This window comes from Schistocerca piceifrons, unplaced genomic scaffold (assembly GCF_021461385.2).
Source record: "Schistocerca piceifrons isolate TAMUIC-IGC-003096 unplaced genomic scaffold, iqSchPice1.1 HiC_scaffold_961, whole genome shotgun sequence".
In the NCBI taxonomy this organism is placed as follows: Eukaryota; Metazoa; Arthropoda; class Insecta; order Orthoptera; family Acrididae; genus Schistocerca; species Schistocerca piceifrons.
This window is the reverse complement of record NW_025729236.1, coordinates 980,001-985,000: the sequence shown is the minus strand read 5'-3', so window position 1 is coordinate 985,000 and position 5,000 is coordinate 980,001. Positions and strand designations below refer to the sequence as shown.

Sequence of the window (5,000 nt, the reverse complement as noted above, 5' to 3'; positions counted from 1 at the left end):
TTGTGCCTTAACCTAACCCATGTTGTGCCTTAACCTAACCCATGTTGTGCCTTAACCTAACCCATGTTGTGCCTTAACCTAACCCATGTTGTGCCTTAACCTAACCCATGTTGTGCCTTAACCTAACCCATGTTGTGCCTTAACCTAACCCATGTTGTGCCTTAACCTAACCCATGTTGTGCCTTAACCTAACCCATGTTGTGCCTTAACCTAACCCATGTTGTGCCTTAACCTAACCCATGTTGTGCCCTAACCTAACCCATGTTGTACCCTAACCTAACCCATGTTGTCCCCTAACCTAACCCACGTTGTCCCCTAACCTAACCCACGTTGTCCCCTAACCTAACCCACGTTGTCCGCTAACGTAACCCACGTTGTTGCCTAAACCTGCTCTGTAATTGTTATACGACTCGTTCAATTAGTGTAGTGTTGCCCACCCGCAACCCTCGCAATATAGTTCGCTACTCGCACTGCCCGCTCCCCTGTGTATCGCTTCATGTTAAACACCTTGCAAGTCTTGCTGACTTTCCACATGCTCCTGCTGTACACTGTAATGTGGATGGCAGCAGGACGTACATGCCGCCCCCCCCCCACCCCTCCCCACGTCCCCACCTTGCCCCCTGCCTTCGCAAGCTGGTTGGTGACAAGTTTGCATGTTCAATGCCCTTCGCATGCGACGTACGCAGGCTACGTTGTGGTGCGGCCTGTGTCAACTGTCCGCTGATGTCGTACGCGTGAACCACAATCTGTACTGCACATTCGTCCTTATGTACTGAATGATACATCGTGGCACATGTGTGACCGTACAACGACTGCGCCCAAAAACGGCGGACCATACAGTGCAAATATTGTGCACGCAGCTACGTGTCGTCTCCCTATGAGAGCTGGATTGCAGTGTGGTACGCCATAGAGACGTGTGGGAGGAACGGACGCCGTGGATGGCGATCAGCATGAGCTGTCTGTTGATGTATTCGGACCTAGTCGTCTCTCCTCACACACCGTGATGGCATGGTGCACCGCGTTCCATATCTGCGACATGCTACAGAGGCCGGTTCACAGTCGTTCGAGCAATGGACATCGCATACGTACGGGGGCCACCTTCCACGTATTGTCTAGGCGTGCACATTTTGTTGCGTGTATGTGGGCAGACGTAGTGTGGCGTGACACCTGACACAGGCATGCAATAGTCGTTGAAGTTGCAAATGGCGATGGACGCCTGCGTTTTCTGGTGAAGTTACGCAAATGAACAAATGGTAACCCGTTGTGGTGCGGTTGTTCTCGCTAGGGGTGAATCGGTGATGGCGACGATAGGTTGAGGTACTAACCGGTTGTTCCAGCGATACCCACCATGCCGACGAAACTGAACGGCATCTGGGTGTGAAGCGATACGCGGCGGTGGCTGGGTGGGACCGTCCCCGGCCGGTGAGGGGGCGCCTCCCGGCGTGCTGGCCGCGCGGTGCGTGGGCGCACGCGCTACAGCCGGCTGGTGGGGGCGGCCAGTGGCAGGCGCGCCGGCCGACGGACGCGGCAGGCGTCGCAGCTGCGCGCCGGCGCACCCTGCGCGCGGCGCCGTGCGGCCAAAGTAGGTCCTCGCGGGCCCGGTGCGAAGCGCGGTGGACATCTTCAGTGTGCTGGTCCGATTGAGGACTGTGTGCGTTGAGGATGCGCCGCCGCCCGGCGCTCGGCGCCGCGACGCCGTCTGCTGCTCGGTCGCCCCAGCGGTTCTCGCTGGTGGTTTGTATCGCAGCTGTGCGGATGTGTTGGCGCGTGCGCTGTGCTGGGAGAGTTCGCTTCGGCACCCAAGTGGGGCTTTTGTCCTTCTGTGGCGCTGGCGTTGGAGCTGCCGGTCACCGTAGGTGGCGCGTGTTGTCTCCCGCCGGCAATGCCACGACAGCACGCTCCCGGGCCTCTGTCGGCAGCGGCAAGCTCAGTTGGGAGCACGGGTGGTCGCACCGAAAGCGTCTACTCGCCTAACTCCGGGCGATTGCGCCTCTCTCGAACCCGACCAAGTACTTGGGACGGCGCTGCGCGCCGCCGGGACCTGAGAGGGTTTCGAGGTGTATTGTGCAGGGGAGCTCAGCCTCCTCCTGTTTGCAGAATGATTGAGCGGACGCTTGCGTGTTCGCGCGGGCCCCCGGGACACACTCCCGGGCGGCCGGCTGCTCAGCTCTAGTTGACGCAGCTCCCTGGTTGATCCTGCCAGTAGTCATATGCTTGTCTCAAAGATTAAGCCATGCATGTCTCAGTACAAGCCGCATTAAGGTGAAACCGCGAATGGCTCATTAAATCAGTTATGGTTCCTTAGATCGTACCCACGTTACTTGGATAACTGTGGTAATTCTAGAGCTAATACATGCAAACAGAGTCCCGACCAGAGATGGAAGGGACGCTTTTATTAGATCAAAACCAATCGGTCGGCTCGTCCGGTCCGTTTGCCTTGGTGACTCTGAATAACTTTGGGCTGATCGCACGGTCCTCGTACCGGCGACGCATCTTTCAAATGTCTGCCTTATCAACTGTCGATGGTAGGTTCTGCGCCTACCATGGTTGTAACGGGTAACGGGGAATCAGGGTTCGATTCCGGAGAGGGAGCCTGAGAAACGGCTACCACATCCAAGGAAGGCAGCAGGCGCGCAAATTACCCACTCCCGGCACGGGGAGGTAGTGACGAAAAATAACGATACGGGACTCATCCGAGGCCCCGTAATCGGAATGAGTACACTTTAAATCCTTTAACGAGTATCTATTGGAGGGCAAGTCTGGTGCCAGCAGCCGCGGTAATTCCAGCTCCAATAGCGTATATTAAAGTTGTTGCGGTTAAAAAGCTCGTAGTTGGATTTGTGTCCCACGCTGTTGGTTCACCGCCCGTCGGTGTTTAACTGGCATGTATCGTGGGACGTCCTGCCGGTGGGGCGAGCCGAAGGCGTGCGACCGCCCCGTGCGTGCTCGTGCGTCCCGAGGCGGACCCCGTTGAAATCCTACCAGGGTGCTCTTTATTGAGTGTCTCGGTGGGCCGGCACGTTTACTTTGAACAAATTAGAGTGCTTAAAGCAGGCAAGCCCGCCTGAATACTGTGTGCATGGAATAATGGAATAGGACCTCGGTTCTATTTTGTTGGTTTTCGGAACCCGAGGTAATGATTAATAGGGACAGGCGGGGGCATTCGTATTGCGACGTTAGAGGTGAAATTCTTGGATCGTCGCAAGACGAACAGAAGCGAAAGCATTTGCCAAGTATGTTTTCATTAATCAAGAACGAAAGTTAGAGGTTCGAAGGCGATCAGATACCGCCCTAGTTCTAACCATAAACGATGCCAGCCAGCGATCCGCCGCAGTTCCTCCGATGACTCGGCGGGCAGCCTCCGGGAAACCAAAGCTTTTGGGTTCCGGGGGAAGTATGGTTGCAAAGCTGAAACTTAAAGGAATTGACGGAAGGGCACCACCAGGAGTGGAGCCTGCGGCTTAATTTGACTCAACACGGGAAACCTCACCAGGCCCGGACACCGGAAGGATTGACAGATTGATAGCTCTTTCTTGATTCGGTGGGTGGTGGTGCATGGCCGTTCTTAGTTGGTGGAGCGATTTGTCTGGTTAATTCCGATAACGAACGAGACTCTAGCCTGCTAACTAGTCGCGTGACATCCTTCGTGCTGTCAGCGATTACTTTTCTTCTTAGAGGGACAGGCGGCTTCTAGCCGCACGAGATTGAGCAATAACAGGTCTGTGATGCCCTTAGATGTTCTGGGCCGCACGCGCGCTACACTGAAGGAATCAGCGTGTCTTCCTAGGCCGAAAGGTCGGGGTAACCCGCTGAACCTCCTTCGTGCTAGGGATTGGGGCTTGCAATTGTTCCCCATGAACGAGGAATTCCCAGTAAGCGCGAGTCATAAGCTCGCGTTGATTACGTCCCTGCCCTTTGTACACACCGCCCGTCGCTACTACCGATTGAATGATTTAGTGAGGTCTTCGGACTGGTACGCGGCATTGACTCTGTCGTTGCCGATGCTACCGGAAAGATGACCAAACTTGATCATTTAGAGGAAGTAAAAGTCGTAACAAGGTTTCCGTAGGTGAACCTGCGGAAGGATCATTACCGACTAGACTGCATGTCTTTCGATGTGCGTGTCGTGTCGCGCAACACGCTACCTGTACGGCTCGCCGTAGCCGTGCGCCGCGTGCGGAACCACGCGTGCCTCTCAAAACTAGCGGCAATGTTGTGTGGTACGAGCGCTGAAGCGCTGGAGCGGCTGGCCTGCGGCACCTGGCGCCTGGCGCCGGTTTTGAATGACTTTCGCCCGAGTGCCTGTCCGCTCCGGTGTGGAGCCGTACGACGCCCGTCGGCCGTGAGGCCGTTGGACACAGAACGCTGGAACAGGGGCCGCCACACGCCTCACTCCCGCCTATGCGACCGTCTCGAAAGAGACGGTGGAAACTGAGAAAAGATCACCCAGGACGGTGGATCACTCGGCTCGTGGGTCGATGAAGAACGCAGCAAATTGCGCGTCGACATGTGAACTGCAGGACACATGAACATCGACGTTTCGAACGCACATTGCGGTCCATGGATTCCGTTCCCGGGCCACGTCTGGCTGAGGGTCGGCTACGTATACTGAAGCGCGCGGCGTTTGCCCCGCTTCGCAGACCTGGGAGTGTCGCGGCCGCCTGTGGGGCCGGCCGCGTCTCCTCAAACGTGCGATGCGCGCCCGTCGCCTGGCGGTTCGCATACCGGTACTTTCTCGGTAGCGTGCACAGCCGGCTGGCGGTGTGGCGTGCGACACCTCGTACAACGACCTCAGAGCAGGCGAGACTACCCGCTGAATTTAAGCATATTACTAAGCGGAGGAAAAGAAACTAACAAGGATTCCCCCAGTAGCGGCGAGCGAACAGGGAAGAGTCCAGCACCGAACCCCGCAGGCTGCCGCCTGTCGTGGCATGTGGTGTTTGGGAGGGTCCACTACCCCGACGCCTCGCGCCGAGCCCAAGTCCAACTTGAATGAGGCC

At 56.7% G+C, this 5,000-nt stretch overlaps 2 non-coding genes and 1 pseudogene across 2 annotated transcripts; all 3 read left to right on the top strand.

Moving 5' to 3' along the window:
* Positions 1 to 2,183: 2,183 nt before the first annotated feature.
* On the top strand, positions 2,184 to 4,092 carry LOC124774164. The gene has a single exon (XR_007015157.1). It is a non-coding gene; the product is annotated as a small subunit ribosomal RNA (ribosomal RNA).
* Positions 4,093 to 4,443: 351 nt separating this feature from the next.
* LOC124774007 lies at positions 4,444 to 4,598 on the top strand. Its single transcript, XR_007015005.1, has one exon. It is a non-coding gene; the product is annotated as a 5.8S ribosomal RNA (ribosomal RNA).
* A 188-nt stretch (positions 4,599 to 4,786) lies between these two features.
* LOC124774422 overlaps positions 4,787 to 5,000 on the top strand; it is a 7,424-nt pseudogene continuing 7,210 nt past the window's right edge.